At 40.7% G+C, this 21,076-nt stretch overlaps 1 pseudogene; it reads left to right on the top strand.

Moving 5' to 3' along the window:
* The first annotated feature begins 12,931 nt into the window (after window positions 1-12,931).
* On the top strand, window positions 12,932-20,820 carry LOC112624355 (annotated as a pseudogene).
* The last annotated feature ends 256 nt before the right edge of the window (window positions 20,821-21,076 follow it).

The following is a 21,076-nucleotide window of genomic DNA, read 5'->3' as shown; positions in this document are numbered from 1 at the left end:
AGAAGGACTGTCAGTCCCTACTTCTTCCCATTTTTATTGGGATATCTATGTTGGCTAGATTTGTTGCCAACATAAAGTTGACACAGCAGGACACTCCTCTAACTTAAATTTTTAGTGGAGTTTGGTTTTTGCTAACCCAATACTAATAAACACTTTAATGACTTTTTTCATTTCAAAATATTTAAATGTATAAAATTGCCTGTGCTGCTTATTGAAAGAACTGTCCTTTTGGGAATGGGAAGATTTTTTTCAGCCTAAACAGTTATGCGTGATTTATTAACAACTTAACAAAGAAAGTACCACATTTCTCAAAATGTAGTTGATATTCTCACCTATCTCAGAAATATTAATGAATTGGATTCACAAAAGAATGTCTTACATACTGTTGACATTTATGTGAGTATTCTTTATACTGTTGTAAATGTTTCATTCAACTTAATAACATTTTTAAAAGATGTATCTGATTTTTCTTTAGAAAATATTATATTTTTATTTGTATTTTTTACATTTTAAAGTTCATCTCTATGTGCAGCTATTTTTATATTGCCAAAAACTCACATAAATACAAAATAAGTGAAATATGCAAAAAAAAAATATTTTGGCAAGCATTACACTGCATATTTTTTTAAATGTTTGTGGGCCAGTCTCATATAATTGATTATTCTAAGAATGTGTTGTGTCTTATCACTGTAAATATGGCACAAACCTGTTTATCTTAGTAGTGTAAATAATTGAAAGATTGAATTCTCCCTGTTCAATTTTTACTTTAATTTCATTTTACTTTCTCCAGCTGACATTACTGTATCAAAAGATGCATAAGATTTTTGATTTGCGGTTTGGAGATAATTGCATTGTGTTCAGTTTCCAATTTGTTTTTATTTGCTTTTTAAATTTGTTTTCAGGGTTCCTAGTTTGTGAGAAGTTGATCTTCAGAATTATTTTTACACTATTTATGACTTATTTTCATAATGTAAAAAGTGTGTAATTATTACAATATTAATCCAAACAATGATAATGAATTGTATTGTTATAAAGCTTTATTGATGTTCATGAAAACCTTGGCCTCTTTTCTTTGATTTAAACATTATTCATAAAGAATTTTATTCTACTCTTCTACAATATTGTAACCCCATCATTTAACCTGGTGCACATACCTAGCTATAGGGATTTTCTAAAACTAGAACTTTCTGATTTTTTATTTTGTTTTTGTTTTTTGAGATGGAGTCTCGCTATGTCACCCAGGCTGGAGTGCAGTGGACCAATCTCGGCTCACTTCAAGCTCCGCCTCCTGAGTTCAAGCGATTCTCCTGCCTCAGCCTCCTGAGTAGCTGGGACTACACATGCCCACCGCCATATCTGGCTAATTTTTGTATTTTTAGTAGAGACGAGGTTTCACCATGTTGGTCAGGCTGGTCCCAAACTCCTGACCTCATGATCCACCTGCCTCAGCCTCCCCAAGTCCTAGGATTACAGGCGTGCGCCACCGCACCCGGCCTCCCCTCCTAATTTTCCTCCACTATTTCACATCTTGGTGAATTAAGTTACCTTACATTTAGTTGCCTCTTACCATCCTCCCATCAAATTGGTCATCAGTATATGATTAGATTGTAGCGCATAAGAGTCACTTAATAAGTATTTAATGGGCTGGGTGCAGTGGCTCACGTCTATAATCCCAGCACTTTGGGAGGCTGAGGCGGGTGGATCACGAGGTCAGGAGATCAAGACCAGCCTGGACAACATGGTGAAACCCGTCTCTACCGAAAATACAAAAAATTAGCCGGGCATGGTGGCAGGCACCTGTAATCCCAGCTACTCAAGAGGCTGAGGCAGAAGAATTGCTTGAACCCGGGAGGTGGAGGTTGCAGTGAGCCCAGATCGTGCTCTGTACTCCAGCCTAGGGGATAGAGCAAGACTCACTCTCAAAAAATAAAAAAAGGCCGGGCGCGGTGGCTCAAGCCTGTAATCCCAGCACTTTGGGAGGCCGAGACGGGTGGATCACGAGGTCAGGAAATCGAGACCATCCTGGCTAACACGGTGAAACCCCGTCTCTACTAAAAAATACAAAAAACTAGCCGGGCCCAGTGGCAGGCGCCTGTAGTCCCAGCTACTTGGGAGGCTGAGGCAGGAGAATGGCGTAAACCCAGGAGGCGGAGCTTGCAGTGAGCTGAGATCCGGCCACTGCACTCCAGCCTGGGCGACAGAGCGAGACTCCGTCTCAAAAAAAAAATAAAAAAATAAAAATAAAAATAAAAAATAAAAAAAAATTATATATATATATATAAAGTATTTAATGAATAAATGCCTCCAAAGATACCAATTATTTACAAGTCCCAAATAAAAGACTACTTCCCAATGCTCACCTTTTATTTTTGCTTTTGTAATTGAAAGATAAAATTGTGTGTATTTATTGTGCAAAATACGATGTTTTGAAGTGTATATACACTGTGGAATGGCTAGATCTAGCGCTCATCTTTGTTGATCTTGCCAGCAGCATCAGATGCAGTTGACCACTGCCACCCTCTTCAGTGCTCATTTTAGTTCTCAAGTCTTTATGTTCTTGTCATTTAATCCTACTTTTCTGTCTTATTTTCCTTTGCCAGCTCTTCCTTCTCTACCTGATCATTAAATGATGATTCTCAGGGCTCCGACTTTCATTCTCTCTTCTGCTTTTGCTCTTCTCAGCCATGCATTCGGTCTCTCCAGAAGAGCTCATTCACTCTCACAAAGACCACATTTGTGTCTTCATCAGACTTCCTTCTGACTTTCAGACCAACTGATAAAGGCATGTCCACCTGGATGTCCCATAGGTGCTTATCATCTTCCGCTTCACCCCTGGTTTTCTTACAGACTTCCATATCATAATGAATGGTGCCACCTTCCCCACCTGCCATCCAGGCAAACAAGGTGGAGGCCTCAGAATCATTTTGGACACTACACACCTCCATCACCCACCCATCCCCTCACACGCACAGCATCTAATTCATCACCAAGTTCCTCCAATTCTGCCTCCTAAATCTCTGTCAGATCTACCCCTTCTCTCCATCCCCATCCCACGGCCTCAGTTTAGACTTTCCTCATTTCTCTCTTAAACTTTTGGAGAAACCTTCTAACTGACCTCTCTGCAACTATTAACTATCTCATACCCTCTATCACTCTGAGAATGATGATTCAAAGAAAGCAAATATGGCTTTATTTATAAATTCATCCTTTTATTTCATTTCCCGTAAGATTTAAGACAAATTAAAAGAACATTTATAAAGAACACTATTGCCAGGCACAGTGGCTCACTCCTGTAATTCCAGCAATTTGGGAGGCTGAGGCAGGCAGGTTGCTTGAGCCCAGAAATTTGAGACCAGCCCAAGCAACATGGCAAAACCCTGTCTCTACAAAAAAAGTGCAAAAAGAAATTATGCAGTCATTCTTGTACACACCTGTAGTCCCAGCTACTTGGGAGGCTGAGGCAGGACAATCACTTGAGCCTGGGTGATCAAGGCTGTAGTGAGCCAAGATGGCGCCACTGCACTCCAACCTGGGTGACAGAGGGATACCCTGTTTCACAAAAACAAACAAAAAAAAAACCTTTTAAAATACATAAATTAGTTTAAAAATAAGAACCTGGAAAAACGTATGTAAACATAGTTCAAGACCACAAAGAAAGTTATAATGAAAAGAAAGAAAATATAAAACTCCATAGTATCATTCAATGAAACAACCAGCATGGCTCTGAGCTTCCTGGTGTTCATAGCAAAAGAAAAATCAGTAACACACTTGTATCATCCATAAGGTGACAAGGCACAGGTTCCTCAAAATAACCAAAGCTAATTGAAAATATATATACATATATTTAAAGTATATATATTTATATAAATATATAAATTTATAAATATATAAATTTATATAAATATATACTTTATATATAATTTGATTTCTATAAATATATATTAAATATAAATATATATATATTTTTTAGATGGAGTCTCACTCTGTTGCCCAGGCTGGAGTGCAGTGGTGTGATCTCGGCTCACCGCAACCTCTACCTCCTGGGTTCAAGCAATTCTCCTGCCTCTGCCTCCCGAGTAGCTGGCATTACAGGTGCGTGCCTCCATGCCTGACTGATTTTTTGTATTTTTAGTAGAGACAGGGTTTTACCATGTTGGTCAGGCTGGTCTTGAACTCCTGACATCAAGTGATCCGCCCACTTCAGCTTCCCAAAGTGCTGGGATTATAGGCCCGAGCCACCACACCTGGCCTGAATTTTTTTTGTTTTTTGTTTTTTGGTTTTTTTTTTTTTTTTTTTTTGAGATGAAGTCTTGCTCTGTTCCCAGACTGGAGTGTTCGGTGGTACGATCTCGACTCACTGCAACCTCTGACTCCCTGGTTGAAGCGATTCTTCTGCCTCAGCCTCCCAAGTAGCTGGGATTACAGGCACACACCATCATGCCTAGCTAATTTTTAGTAGAGACAGGGTTTCACCATGTTGGCCAAGATGGTCTCCATCTTCTGACCTCATGATCCGCCCGCCTCACCCTCCCAAAGTTCTGGGATTACAGGCCTGAGCCATCACACCCGGCCTGAAAATATTTTTTATGTGAGATATCTTATAAAGAACACTTCTACAATAACTACATCAGCAGATTTTGATAGTGTTTCTCAATGTAAGCCAAGCACGTGTATGTCTTAGCTTATTTTTCTGTTGCCAGAAAGGAGTACTTAAGGCTTGGTAATTTATAAAGAAAAGAGGTTTATTTGTTTCAGGGTTCTGCAGGCTGTACAAGAAACATGGCACCAGCATCTGCATCTGGTGAGAGCTTAAAGCTACTTCCCCTGATGGTGAATGGGGAGCCAGTGAACAGAGACCACATGCAGAAAGCAGAAGCAAGAGAGCAGGGGAAGGTGCCAGGCTCTTTTTAACACCAGCACTTGGGCAAACTGTCAGAGAAACTAATAAAATGAGAGCTCACTCATTACCATGAGGATGGCACCAAGCCATTCATGAGGGATCCATCCCCATGACCAAAACACCTCCCAGTAGGCCCCACCTCCAACAGTGGGGATCAAATTTCAACATGAGACTTGGCATGAACATACCATGTCCAAACCATAGCAATGTGCCAAAACCAGCTTCCCTAAACACAGTTCTACAGGGAAATTTAATCATGCTATTCCTTTGCTTAAAATCTGCCAGTAGTCTCCCATCCTCATGCAGATACCTCAGTGTAGAATCCGAGGCCCATTGTGAGCCAACCATGACTAAATTTATAACCTCATGCCTCGCTGGCCAGCAACCCTCACCCAACGTTCTCCCATGTTAAACTATTTGAGGATCCCTTTGGTTGCTCCCTAGCCCTGAAATAGTCTCCATCCTCATCCCTGCCATTCATTTGAAGAATACTTGCTCTTCTTCCAAGACTCAACATATGCATCAACTTACTAAACACCCCTTCCTGCCAAGCTGAGATGCTCTTTCTCTACTCCAATAATTTCTTGTACTTGGCACTGCTAAAACACTTATCAGATGGCTAATAACTGTAGTTTGTCTGTCCCCCCCACCATATGGTAAAACTGAGCAGGAACCCAACTCAGTGAGTTCTCAATATTTTTTAGTAAATAAACGATTATTTCTCTTGGAAGAAAAAAAAAAAGAAATAACAAAAGCTGCAAGAACAACAAAACTCACTAGGACTTCTGAATTTTATTAATGTGCATGATGGGCAAAACAATCCACAGAGCTTGTCTGTAGCATGCTAGCTAGTTCTCAAACTAAGGGAAGATGTGTTGCGATCTTTTACTAAAGATATGTTTTATATAAAGTATGGTGTGATATCACCTGCTTGGTGGTAGATGGAATATCACCTAATAAGTGATCGGGGGGAATTTAAAGAAAGTAGAAAGGTTTGAGTTAGTCCATGGAGAACAAGAGTAAAGAGCAGGAGGCCTACAATGATTGATGTGTGGTTTAAAGCAAGTCAGTGAAACTGAGGACCACGATTTTGTTCCGATCCCTCAGCACCTTTGTACAGTACACATGTTGTTATCTATTTAAATATCAAATGTTTGCCTTCTAAATCTCTCAATTTGTATTTGTTGACTTTTCATTGTCTCTTCATGTTAGGAAGTTAGATCTAGTCTGGAAGTTCTCAAACTTCAGCATTTATTAGACTCACCTGGAGAACTTGCAAAAACAGATAACTGGGTCCCACCCCCTAAATTTCCGATTCAAGAGATCTGGTATGGGACTTGAGAATTTCTATTTCTAACAAGCTCCTAGGTGGTGATAGTGCACTTGTTCCAAGGTCCACACTTTCAGAAACACTGCTAGTCTAGTCTATTTTAATAAAATATAAGTGACATTAATTCAGGGGTGGTGACCGTGACCATCCTTTTATTGTGAACCTCTTCTATGAATTTTCTCTCCTCATCAGTGCCTTAACTAAAACTCTGAGGTCATTCTTTTGCAACTCCTTCAAGTGGAGGCTGCTGATTTTCCCACAATCCTCCCACCTAGATGGGAAGAAAGTTGGGCATCCACATTGCTCCTTATTGCCAGTTCCACACAATTAATTCTTCATCCATGTTTAGAAGGCCCCACTTCTTTGAGTCGTGTGATAACTGGTTACTAGTAACCCTCTGCCCTTCTTTGCAGCCATCTTCTGTCATTACCTTTATTAATTGAAGCCTTTAGCACGTGGTTCACAGTCCTATTTTTCTCTCTCTATGTTATCATTTGAGGTAACTTACATGTCAACATGGGTAACATAACCAACACCTTATTCCATTATCTTCTCAGACCTCATTTCTAATGACTCTTTGCACCCTCCAATTCTGCAACTCACTCCCCTGACACACTAATTTGTGTCAATCCCTGAAACTGCTCCGACTCTGGAATAATGCATTCAAACATCCCACTCTGAGGACTCTACTATCCTGGCAGGGTTTCCTTCCCAGTGACTCCCACTGTAACTGTTCTTGCACCTAACAACCACTTCCATTCCCTATATCTCTCGGCCCTCCTTACCATGCCCGACACAGCTCCATTTCCTCTGCTCTCCAACTTAGGTTGCACAGAACAAATTTTCACCTACACTGATGCCAACAAACTTCCTTACCCCATTGTTCCGTGTGCCCACTTGCCAAAAGCCAAATATGTAATAGCCCATCTGTCCACCTTCTCTGCATCTTTACCTGGTGTAGTCCACTCAATGCTATGGGAGAAGATCACTCAGTAGTCCAGATTGGTTCATCATAAATTCAGTCTCCAAATTCACCTGTGCATTCAACAACTACCAATAACCAATATTCTGTCTGTGTTTCCCTAATCATGGTGGTAATTCAAACTCTTTCTACTCTCCTTTAATTTCTTCCCTTTTCATTCTCAGTAGATGATCTTGCATTCACAAAGAAAATAAATCCACAGAGAGACTCTCTCATACCCCTCCAGCTGACTGAAAGTGGCCCACCTCTACACCCTTGATTCCTTCCTTCCCTTCTATCACATTTGAAAATGATGTCACTCTCCCTTCTTACAGCTAACCTCTGCTACAAATGCTCTACATCCACCCCAGGCTTCCCAGGAACCTTGTCCTGTTGTTTCAACTTGTCCTTCCCTTTGACTAAACACATTTAAGAATATTCAGATATCTTCCATTTTTATAAAGGTCTTTCCTCAACCTCATGCACTCCTTTAGCTGCTGGCCTTTCTTTTTGCTGCTTTCCCTTAAAGACTGACTTCTAGGAAGTTGATTATGTACTCACTATACCCACTTCCTCACCTTCCATTCACTCCTCAATCCATTATTAAGCCCTCCCCCACCACACAGTGAAACTACTCTCTCCCCTAGTGAGCTCCTAAAGCCTTAGGAATTAAGTTACCATCAACATGCCACTCTCTCTCTCCAAGCTCCAGTCTTGATTGCAGCTGCATACTTCTGGATGTGCAACAGGCACCTCAAACTCAACACATGCAGAACTGATCTTGCCCACTGCCCTGCTGCCACATTCCTCCTCCTCTGCCCCACACAGTATCACTATGGGAATAGTATCACCACTCACACAATTGATGAAACCAAAACTTACCTGTCACATCTGACTCTACCTCCTCATCATCCCCAGTCACTCTTCATGACCAGCAGATTCCACTGATTCAATATAAACTACCACTGCCATCTTCACAGCATTGCATGGCCACAACCTAAGGCCAAGTAACTTGTGTCATGTGTGAATTACTGTAACTGCAGGTCTTACAGTGGTTGGTCCTGCCCTACACAGTAGCCAGAATTATCTTTCCCTGCTTGAAACTCTTTAACTTGAAGCTCTGTTTCTCTCAGGATAAATCTCAAATTGCTTGCCGTTTACAAGGCCCTTCTCTATTCCGTCCGTATCCACTCCTCTAGCCTTACCTCTCGCCATTCTTTTTCCTGTCATTTATCTAGACAACCTGCACTTACTTTTCAGTTATTCAACCAGGCTCTTCTCTGTCATTTCCAGACTTTCTCTCTGCCACTGTTTCATCCCTCCTTTACCTAAAAACCCACTTTACCTCCCTAACTTCTACTTATTCTTAAAGTGTCAGCTTAGTTGAACTTGTCTCAGAGGCTAAAAAAAAAAAAACAACAAAAAAAAACAGGCCGGGCGCAGTGGCTCATGCATGTAATTCCAGCACTTTGGGAGGCTGAGGCGGGTGGAGGACCTAAGGTCAGGAGTTCAAGACCAGCCTGGCCAACATGGTGAAACCCCACCTGTACGAAAAGTTCAAAAATTAGCTGGGTGTGGTGGCACATGCCTGTAATCCCAGCTACTCGGGAGGCTGAGGCAGGAGAATCACTTGAACCCAGGAGGCGGAGATCTCAAAAATGAGTGAGACTGTCTCGGAAAAAAAAAAAGGAAATAAAAAGAAAAAGTAAAAGAAAAAAAAAATCTCAGTTCAGTCATTACTACCTCTGGGGAAGCTTCTCTGGATTTTCCAGTGTTGGTTGTGTAACTCTCCCCATGCTCCCTTTGCCTCTTGTACTTCATTGATCATAGCACTTTTGACATGCCATGGCTCCATAAAGAGAGAGCTCTGTGTTGTTTGCCCTTATATCTTTAATGTCCAGCACATAGTTGGCACTCAAATCCATACTAATTAAAGTAATATATTTATGAAAGCAATTAACCAAAGGAAAAAAAGAACAAGTCATCCAGGGATAATATTGGGTGTGTGAATATGCAATGCAACAGTGAGCATGTAATTCATATTAAAATCTGCATGACTTTTCTACTGATTCAGAATTGATAACAAAGAATCCCTCGACTGGGCGCAGTGGCTCACACGTGTAATCCCAGCACTTTGGAAGGCCGAGGCAGGCAGATCACAAGGTCAGGAGTTCGAGACTAGCCTGGCTAATATGGTGAAGCCCCATCTCTACTAAAAATACAAAAATTAGCCAGCCGTGGTAGCGGGTGTCTGTAGTCCCAGCTACTCAGGAGGCTGAGGCAGGAGAATCATTTGAACCCGGGAGGTGGAGGTTACAGTGAGCCGAGACCACACCACTGCACTCCAGCCTGGGTGACAGAGCGAGACTCCGTCTCAAAAACAAACAAACAAAAGGATCCCTCCAAACAAGGGACACAAGTCTATGTGCATTTTCTCTTCTATTCTCTGTAGTATCAACATTAAAATGTGATAGCAGAAAAGACTTGGTGGGGGGGCTGTTCTTTACTTCTTCTAAACCAAGCTGTGTCCTCCAGAAAACGATTATCCAATAAAATAGTGATAAGTATTCCACAAATAAGATAATTAAATATAAGAATATGAACTGGGACTGGGTGCGGTGGCTCACATCTGTAATCCAGGCACTTTGGGAGGCCAAGGCAGGCGGATCACCTGAGGTCAGGAGTTCGAGACCAGCCTGGCCAACATGGTGAAACTCCATCTCTAGTAAAAATACAAAACTAGCCAGGTGTGGTGGTGCGTGCCTGTAATTCCAGCTACTCGGGGAGGCTGAGGCAGGACAATCACGTGAACCCAGGAGGCAGAGGTTGCAGTGAGCTGAGGTCACTCTATTGCACTCCAGCCTGGACAAAAAAAAAGAGCAAAACTTGGTTTCAAATAAAAAAAAAAAAAAAAAAAAAGAGAATATGAACCGGAACGTCTGTTAAAGAGATAAAGGATATGTCTTTCATAGACGCAATTTGGGAAATGCCATCCGGCAGCAGTGTTAGCTCCAATTCAGTCAAAACTTGCCATATCTGAGGTATGCATGGCCTTGTTACTCAATTGGCATTCCTATCACAGGAGTTGTTCCAAGGAGTGACTATTCAGAGCTGTATTCGCTGGTAACTCCTCACTCTTTGGCACTCCTTTCCATTCTTTTAATCTCCACTGCACTCCACCCTCAATCCCCTCTCATATCTCCACCCTAAAATGCCCCAGGTTTCACATCTCAGCTTGAATTGAAGTCTGCTTTCAGCATCCACCAAATCCATCATTCAAGGGCAATGACAAGTTCTGAAAGTAATAAAGTCCCATTTGGAAAATGTTTTTAAGTAGAGTACATAAAAGGCAGTCAAGCAGATATAAGCTTTTCCAAATTATGAGTTTATACTTACAAATTAAAAGGAAGGTTGGAATACAGAAACAATGAAAGAAAAAAAAATGAGTCATATTTATAATGAGCAAATATATCAAGTCACTGGCTGAGAAGACAGAAAGACAGGAGTTCTGAAATGGTCAAACAGTGGTGAAAATAGTTGTTGACTTCATCCGTGGTTGAGATGTTTAGTAAATGGACAAGGTATCAAATATCTTAGCCATTTTGGCATTGAATAATTATGGAGTTTCCTATACTGTTCTTCTACCTTCAGAAAATGAAAACAAACGTAAAAGCAAGAGATAATGAAAAAATTGAGTAAAGATGTTCGACTTGGCCAGGTGCAGTGGCTCACGCCTGAAATCCCAGCACTTTGGGCAGCCGAGGCATGTAGATCACCTGAGGTCAGGAGTTCGAGACCAGCCTGGCTAACATGATGAAACCTCGTAGCTACCAAAAAAAAAAAAAAAAAAATACAAAAAATTAGCTGGGTGTGGTGGCTGGCGCCTGTAATCCCTGCTACTTGGGAGGCTGAGGCAGGAGAATCCCTTGAACCCAGGAGGCAGAGGTTTCAGTGAGCCAAGATCACCCCATTGCACTCCAGCTTGGGCAGGCAACAGCAGCACAACTCCCATCTCAAGAAAAAAAAAAAAAAAAAAAAAAAATTGATATATATATATATATATATCAGACTAGAGAACCTACCCTTAGATAGTTTTAGCTACATATTTTACACTATTTGCTGTTTTAAATTTACTGCCCACAACTTACTGTCTATAATTTACTGCCACAATCAGCTCTCACTTTCTTCTTTAATTCATCTAGCAATTTTTGATACTGCTTTGAGAACTCACCAACAATAAAGTTATTCTTTCTACTTTTAGGGCTAAAGTATTTATTAATTTTTAAAGACTACTCTCCTCACTGACTTTTCCAAAAATGTAAGAAAGAAGGACAAAGCCTAATTATGCTATTTTGGGTACAAAAAGAGGATAAGAAATGTATAACATAAGAAAGGGGAAATTAAGATATAATATTTGATAAAATTTAATAGGTATTCTCTGATTTTAAAATATGAAATAGAATGGAGTTTTCTTAACCTGACATAGGAATGAACATATTAAAAACCTACAGCAAATATATTTCTTATTAGCAAAAAGTTATAAACATTCCTTTTAAAATGAAAAACAAGAATAGAACACTGAATACTACTTCTATTAAGAGAAGCAATAATAACAGTCTAATTAATTATACTAGTAATTATTAATAGTATATGTAATAGAAGCAACAATGCAATTAGAATATGCAATTAGCCAGTGCAAATAATGCAATTAGCCAATGCAAGTAGAAAAGAAAAATAGGCGGGGCATGGTAGCTCACGCCTGTAATCCTAGCACTTTGGGAGGCTCAGGCGGGTGGATCACAAGGTGAGGAGGTCAAGACCATCCTGACAAACATGGTGAAACCCTGTCTCTACTAAAAATGCAAAAATTAGCCGGCATGGTGGCATGCACCTGTAATCCCAGCTACTCAGGAGGCTAAGGCAGAATAATTGCTTGAACCCAGGAAGCGGAGGTTGCAGTGAGCAGAGATCACACCACTGAACTCCAGCCTGGGCGACGAGCAAGATTCTGTCTCAAAAAAAGAAAAAAGAAAAGAAAAAGAAAATAAAAGGGTTGAAAAGAAAGAAAACTGCCTGTATTAATTCTATGGCTGCTGTAATAAATTACCAAAATTCGGTGGCTTAAAATAACACAAATGCGTTATCTTACAGTTCTGTAGTTCAGAAGTCCAAAATGGATCTCATAGTGCTAAAATTAAGGTGTTGGCAGGGCTGCACTCCTTTCTGGAAGCTCTAGGGAAGAATCATTATCCTTGCCTTTTACAGCTTCTAGTGCCTTCTTGCGTTCCTTGGCTCATAACCCCCTTCCTTATTCCTCAAAGACAGTAACATTAGGCCAAGTCCTTCAGATGCTGCAATCACTCTGGGTCTCTCTCTTCTCTCTCTCTCCCTCTCTCACTTTTTAGAACCCTTGTGATTACATTGGACCCACCTGGATAATCCAACCTACTCGCCCTATTTTAAGGTCAGCTGATAGCAAGCAACCTTAATTCTATCTGCAACCCTAATTTCTTCTTGGCTTACAGCATAACATATTCACAGGTTCCGGGGATTAGGACATGGATATCTTTAAGGTATCATTATTCTGCCTACCACACTGCCACCGCTCACAGGTTGTGTATATAGATAAACCTAAAGAAACTGTAAACCATCAGATTTTGTGATATTGTCATCTTCTAAAAATCATAAGTAGTTAGCATAGCATTGCTGTTTTTATAAAATAAAGATACTTAGCATAAACATGGGCTGCAGGTAAAAAATAAAAATAAAATAAAGATGCCATTGGCATCTCATACCTTTCACATGTTCCTCTAGTAAGAATACGTAAAACACTTCTTTTCTTTTTTATTCTTTTTTGAGACGGAGTTTCATTCTTGCTGCTCAGGCTGGAGTGCAATGGCGCCATCTCAGCTCGCTGCAACTTCCACCTCCCAGGTTCTAGCAATTCTCCTGCCTCAGCCTCCCAAGCAGCTGGGATCACAGGCACGTGCCACCATACCCGGCTAATTTTTGGTATTTAGTAGAGACAGGGTTTCACCATGTTGGTCAGGCTGGTCTTGAACTCCTGACTTCAGGTGATCCACCCGCCTCAGCCTCCCAAAATCCTGGGATTACAGGCGTGAGCCACTGCGCCCCACCAAAACACTTCTTCTTATGGTAATACTTAACAAATGTTTATTGACTTCAATTTATCTTCAAAATATTATGGTGTGTGATTTTTGCTACTTGTATTGATCTCAGTTGGCAGCCTGTTTTTGGCTTTGTTTTGTTTTCTTTTAGTCTGAGGATTTCCTGAGAGAGCATGTGACAGGACACTACACTTAATCCTCATACCCCTGGAAAGAAAATATAATTCTCTTTCACAAATAAAGCCGAGACTCAGAGAAGTTGGATCACCAGCCCAAGATTATTAAGTAAATAAGTGACTGAGAAAAGATTTTAATGCAGGACAAATGTTACAGCTCTTTCCACCCCGCCACTATGCCTTGTTACTAGATGACTCTAACACTTTCTCCAATTCTGAGATGACATGATTCCATATGTGGCTGGTGAAAATAAACAACTATAAATACCACTTTATATTTCCATACCACTTAGTGTTTTTAAATCATTTCCTATCAGTTCTATCTGATTCTTCCAATAACTATAAAAGATTAATAGCATTAATATTTTCACTTGGAAAAAATAATCCAAAGAGAATGAGTGACTTAGCCAGTGTGATACAACTATTAACAGCCGAGCCTGGAACCAGAGCCTCCTAACTCTTATAACTTTGTTCTTTCACCGGGACATGAAGCATGAAAGCCCAAAAAAGCAAACAGTGTTCCAAAAGCCTTTCTAACATGTATTTTCCACGAGAAGTTTTTGGGCAAGAAAAAAATCTACTCTAAATTTTCGTCATTTTCTTCTTTTTCCTTTTTTTTTTTAATATTAGGAAAAAGTTATTTCTAGAATGTTCTCAATTGATGTTTGCAGTCTTTTTTGGCATCCAAAACACAAATAGGTTAGTGTTGAAGAACTCAGTTACTAGAGCCAATTAGCATTTTTTTTTTTTTTTTTTTTTTTTGAGATAGAGTCTCACTCTGTCTCCCAGGCTGGAGGGCAGTGGTGTGATCTCAGCTCACTGCAACCTCTGCCTCTTGGGTTCAAGCGATTCTCATGCCTCAGCCTCCCACATAGCTGGGATTACAGGCATGTGCCACTAAGCCTGGCTAATTTTTGTATTGTTAGTAGAGACGGGGTTTTGCCATGTTGGCCAGGCTGGTCTTGAACTCCTGACCTCAGGTGATCCACCTGCCTTGGCCTCCCAAAGTGCTGGAATTACAGGCATGAGCCACATGCCTGGTCCAATTAGCCTATATTTGAATCCCTGTTCAACCACTTACTAAAGCACGTTATCTGATCTCTGTGGGCCTTGGTTTCCTAATTTGTAAAATGGAAAAGATAAAATTACTCATCTCAAAGTGGTAAGTTAATACACATATTTAGTGAGTTAATACACATACATGCTTAGGTCAGACTCTGACCCAGTCAATTCTCAATGAACCACTAGCTATTTTTCTCTTCAGAACAGAAGCCTTGTATATCTATCAGATCAGTAGAAAGTTTGCAGTGATTAAGAAGTTCTGCTCTATGTTCAGAATGTGAGACATTTGTTCTTAAAAGCTAAATGCTTTGTCTTGCATTTTAATGACTACTTAGTGTACCAAAAGTACCTATACACTATATATACTGGCTTAAGGACTAATTTTTATACAAAAACTAATGAGAAAAAAGGGTAGTTTTCTTCAGATAAACTAAAAAATAATGAATGTCACCACCTCTTAAGACACTTAGCAAGTTTCCTTGTGTAAAAATGATAAACTATTCATAGGAAAAAGATATGGGACTCTCAGGACTGAACAATTTGTGAGAAAGTCATCAAAAGACAGCTATATTAAGAATAGTTGAAATAGGGGCATTTTGCTACATTCTTGCCCCTATTGTTTTCACAGCCTAGTTAAACTGCTGGACAAGCTGGAATTCCAAGTGTCTTGCTCAAACAGTTGTGCATGCCAGAACACTTATATAACCCTGAACTTTTGTATTCCAAGCCTGGCATCATGCAGCGTATTGTAATATTAACACAAAGAGATTATTAACACCTAGCTTAGGGTAATGGGCTTCTTATGAACTAGTCTCTTCCTATTCAACTAGAATAGTGCAGAATTTTATCGACATGCAATAAAGATTGACTCATAAGAATGTCGTTACATCACTCTTTTGTCATATAACTTTTTAGCAATTCAGTGTGTGTTTGAGCTCTTTTAAAGATACTTTCATTTTGACTAAAACATTATTAAAGCATTATTATATAAAATATAGCACAGCAAGAAGTCAATAAGTAACTATAAGGATGCTTCCTCCACAGAGGTGATGCCTCTAACACACATGTGCATAGGTTGTTTTTCTAACACTAGTGATATTTGCAATGAACCAAGAAAATGCTCTTGTTCGAGGTCCTTCAAGGCCAGTGGCATGAATTTAAGTGATCCACCAACATGTCCAAAACTAACTGGTTCCTTGGCTCTATATAATGGAGGCACTAGGTGACCAAACTCTGATCAATCAGTTCCGTTTAACAGTCTCAGAGGGCTACAGCTAAGCTCTTTGCAAATAAGACACGAATTCATGAGCACCACAAGTATAGAGGTAATAGTAATAGATGTCATTGACTTAGTGCTTACCACATACTATTATGCTGAGCCATCATATATCTTATTTCATCCTTATAACCACACCGTGAACTAGGCATATTATTACTCTCATTTTACACATCAGAAAACTAAAACTCAGAAAGATAAGTAATTCACCCAGGCTCACACAGCTAGAAAGTAGCAGAGACAGAATTTGAAACTAAGCACCACACTCTCATCTACAAAGCTAAAATGAAGAGCCTTACAGCCAATGCAAAGTTAGAGATATGCCCAGAGTACACCGTGGCACAAAGGAGGAACATTTGACCAAAGCAACTCCATTTCTCACTGTACAATTCAAGAATGCTAAAAAAAAAAAAAAAAAAAAAAAATTGTTACCGGACTTAGGATAGGAGGTCACAAGTCCATGCAGGAATCCAAAGATCTCCCAAATGTCTGTTTCCAACATCTGGAACTGGTCCATAGGGGATCTGGAAGGTGAAGTCTTCCCTCTTCTCTAAGACCCAAACAAAAATTAGAAATCATGATACTGGCTAAAAATGTTTTCTGTCCCCTCCATCAAACACATTAAATCCCATAATAAATTGGGTCACTATCTGTTGAGATTTTCACTTCAAAAGCTAGCCATTGTTAAACACACCCTTCCTTCAATATAATAAACAGTAATCTATTTCTTTGTTAGAGTACATCTGACAGCAGTAGGACGCCAATTATCATGGTTAACCTAATAAAAACTTCAGGTATAACTCTGGACCCAGACATCAAATACAAATATATATGTAAACATTATATATATGTAAATATATGAAAATATGTGTTTTTTTTTACTTTTGTGTCTTAGAACAGTAGGAAATAGCACAAAATACATTAGAAAACACGGTAAGAACAAAGCCTATTGTATAGAAGCAGCTGGCTGAAAGTAATGCTCATGCCTGAAATCCCAGGACCTTGGGAGGCCAAGGTGAGAGGATTGCTTGAACTCAGGAGTTTGAGACCAGACTGGGCAACATAGTAGACCCCACCTCTACCAAAAACGTAAAAATTAGCCAGGCGTAGTGGCTCGTGCCTGTAGTCCCAACTACTCGGGAGGCTGAGGTGGGAGGATCACTTGAGCCCAGGAGGTTGAGGCTGTTGTAAGCTGTGATCATGCCACTGCACTCCAGCCTCGTCAACAGAGCAGCAAGACTCTGTCTCAAAATAAATTAATAAAAAAAAAAAGACTGCTGATCCATATTCTGAAATATATAAGGATAAAATAGGATAAAATCAAGACAGAAAAAATAACCTTATTGTGAGATTAAGGTGCTATGTTGTTATATATACTATACTCTGAAAATATTCAACCATTTACACTAACATCACTTCTGAGAGATGTGAATCAGATAATGAAAAGGGATGCATAAGAGAAAACTAATAATCAGAATAAATATTGTTAATACTCTGAGTTAGAGCGTTAGAGCGTTTTGTGGTGAAATAACCTTCACATTCTCCTCAATTAACCAGCCCTTTCACAGTAAGGGAGGAGATAGGAATCAGAGCACATACATAACTGCATGTATCATGTAAAATTGGTAATTATAATAAAAACTTCCATTTAATGGTACTCCATGGTTCAGAGTACTTCTATGTACTCTCCTAAAAGTAATTATATTTTGAATTCATACTGTATATGTCCTCTAAAGTGCTGAGGGTACCTTTACATATACAATTTAAGCAAGCAAAACTTACTCAGGGAAAGGCAACATAGTGTCAGTGAAACGCAAGTAGGAATTATTTGCAGTGTATTCCAGGACACCAGTGAATTCAACATTCAGACTTTCAGAAAATCAAAACCTGATTTAAAGAGAAATGGGAACATGGTGGGCAAGTAAAAGATATGGATGTTGGGATATATGCAGGAAACCAAAAAATAAACATATATTCAGAAAAGTGGCATTTTGCTCAAGCATGGTGGTTCACACCCGTAATCCCAGCACTTTGGGAAGTTGATGCAGATGGATCCCTTGAGGCCAGGAGTTTGAGAACAGCCTGGCCAACATGGCAAAACCCCATCTCTATTTAAAATACAAGAAAAAAAATTACCTGGGTGTGGTGGCACACGCCTGTAATCCTGGCTACGCAGGAGGCTGAGGCACGAGAATCGCTTGGACCTGGGAGGTGGAGGTTGCAGTGAGCCAAGATCATGCCACTGCACTCCAGCCTGGGTGACAGGGTGAGACTCTGTCTTAAAACAAACAAACAAACAAAAACCTGGCATTTTGATTATCTGAAAGGGTTCTTAGTTTCTGGGCGCCTCAAGTGTTCATGGGCTGGTATTAAATAGATGGCCTTATCCCTGTGTATTCACATTGTCTTCTCTCTCTAAGGGTCAGTTTCTGTGACAAAATTTCCCCTTTTTGTAAGGACTCAATCATATTAGATTAGGGCCCATCCTAATGACCTCATCTTAACTTGATCATCAGCAAAGATCCTATTTTCCAAATCAAGTCATATGCACAAGTACTGGGGGTTAGAACTTCAACATCTTTTGAGGGGACACTTTAAACTCATTAAAGGAGGATACAATAGGCCGAGCCCAGTGGCTCACACCTGTAATCCCAGCACTTTGGGAGGCCAAGGTGGGCAGATCATGAGGTCAGGAGTTTGAGACCAGCCTGGCCAATATGGTGAAGCCCCATCTCTAATAAAAAAACAAAAAACAAAAAAGAAAACACTAGTCAGGCATGGTGACGCACACCTGTAGTCCCAGCTACTCAGGAGGCTGAGGCAGGAGAATCGCTTGAACCAAGGAGGCAGAGGTTGCAGTGGAGATTGTATCACTGCATTCCACCTTGGGCAATCTCAAAAAAAAAAAAAGGAGGATACAATAGAAGAAAGAAACTGAATACAGGTATGACAGCTACTGCCCTGCTTTTCTATTCCCCAAAACCGTGGAACCCAGTAAACTGCTGTGAAACTTGGAGTAATTTTCTGGAAGTGGTGCTGATATTCTGGCATACAGTATGTTGTTTGTTTCTCCTAAATGCTTTTTAAAAAGAGAGGGCTTCATAATAAAGAAATTTTTGTTCTGGTATTCTTTTGAGTTTGTTTATTAATAACAGGATTTTATGTAGTTAACAATAGGAATTTTATACTTCAGGCTGTACCAAAGTCTACAAGTCAAACAACAGGGACAACAAATAAGTCAACAGATAACTCCTAACTTTAAATAGTCATTTCCAGGCTAGGTGCGGTAGCTCATGCCTGTAATCCCAGCACTCTGGGAGGCCAAGGCGGGTGGAATACCTGAGGTCAGGAGTTTGAGACTAGCCTGGCCAATATGGCGAAACCCCGTCTCTAGTAAAAATACAAAAATTAGCCAGGCATGGTGGCAGGCACCTGTAATCCCAGCTACTCAGGAGGCTGAGACAGGAGAATTGCTTGAACCCAGGAAGCGGAGGTTGCAGTGAGCCGAGATCAAGCCACTGTATTCCAGCCTGGGTGACACAGCAAGACTTCATCTCAAAAAAAAAAAAGAGAAAAATAGTAATTTCCAAAGACAGAGATTTCTTACATTTTATTTTATTTTTGACCCATAATTTTACATACTTATGGGACACAGTGTGATCTTTAAATACAGGTATGCATTGTGAAATGATCAAATCAGGGTAACTGGCTTACCTTCGCTTCAAACATTTATCATTTCTTTGTCATAAGAACATTCAAAACTTTTCATTATTTTGAAATATTCACTATTGTCAAATATAGTCAAAAATAGAACACCAGACCTTATTTCTTCAAACTAGCTGCAATCCTATACCCGTTCACTAACCTCTCCTCATTTCCCCATCCTCCCTATCTACCCGACCCCACCGTGACCCTCTGGTAACCACTATTCTACTATATTTCTAGGAGATCAGCTTTTAAAAATTCCTCAAAGAAGGGGCAGCTGGCACATGGCGACACCAAGAGAGTGAAAGCCCCCAGACTCCTTGAGGGTCTCAGCCATGAAGTGATCGTGTCTGCAGCATGTGGGCGGAACCACACCTTGGCCTTGACAGAAACCGGCTCTGTGTTTGCCTTTGGGGAGAACAAGATGGGGCAGCTGGTCCTTGGCAACCAGACAGACCGTGTCCACAGCCCCGCGCAGATAATGTACAATGGCCAGCCAATTACCAAAATAGCCTGTGGGGCTGGATTCAGTACGATAATAGACTGCAAAGGAAACCTCTGTTCCTTTGGGTGCCCTGAATATGGTCAGCTGAGACACAACTCAGATGGGAAGTTCATTGCCTGGCCACAGCAGATAGAATACGACTGCAAACTGGTGCCCCGGCAAGTGGCCATCTTCATCGAGAAGACCAAAAATGAACAGATGCCGCCTGTACCAAACGTGGTTGTGCAAGACGTGGCCTGTGGCGCTAACGACACACTGGTTCTGGACTCCCAGAAGCAAGTCTTCTCCTGGGGCTCCGGTGGCTATGGCAGTTTGGGCCATGCAGAGAAGGATGAGATGGTCCCCTGCCTGGTGAAGCTGTTTGACTTTTCTGGATGTGGGGCGTCCCAGATCTATGCTGGTTACACCTGCTCCTTTGCCATCAGTGAAGTGGGTGGTCTGTTTCTCTGGGGGGTCACCAACACCTCCCATGAATCTACCGTGTACCCAAAAGCAGTGCAGGACCTCTGTGGCTAGAGAACCCAGAGCCTGGCTTGTGGGAAGAGCAGCATCACTGTGGCCGCCAATGAGAGTACCATCAGCTGGGGCCTGTTGCCAACCTTCGAGGAACAGGGCTACGGGGACCACAAGCCCAAGTCTTCCACTGCAGCCCAGGAAGTGAAGACTCTGGATAGCATTTTCTCAGAGCAGGTCGCCAAGCGCTACTCACACTTCTTGGTGATAGCAAGAGACAAACGCGAGACCGAGAAAGAGAAGATCAAGAAACTGCCAGAATAAAACTCCCCAACCCTCTGATGCTCCCAGAGATGACTCCAACTCCACACTTCTCACAGCAGATGTCATTTCCATGAGCACTGGGAAGTGAAGTCAAACTAGGAATTTTAAAAAGCAAAAGTTGCTGGGTGCAGTGGCTCAGGCCTGTAATCCCAGCACTTTGGGAGGCTGAGGCAGGCAGATCACCTGAGGTCAGGAGTTCAAGACCAGCCTGGCCAATGTAATGAAACCCTGTCTCTACTAAAAACACAAAAAATTA

The sequence above is a fragment of the Theropithecus gelada genome, chromosome 5 (assembly GCF_003255815.1).
Source record: "Theropithecus gelada isolate Dixy chromosome 5, Tgel_1.0, whole genome shotgun sequence".
NCBI lineage: Eukaryota > Metazoa > Chordata > Mammalia > Primates > Cercopithecidae > Theropithecus > Theropithecus gelada.
Note: the sequence above shows the minus strand (reverse complement) of the source record. Positions and strands in the feature narration are given on the sequence as shown.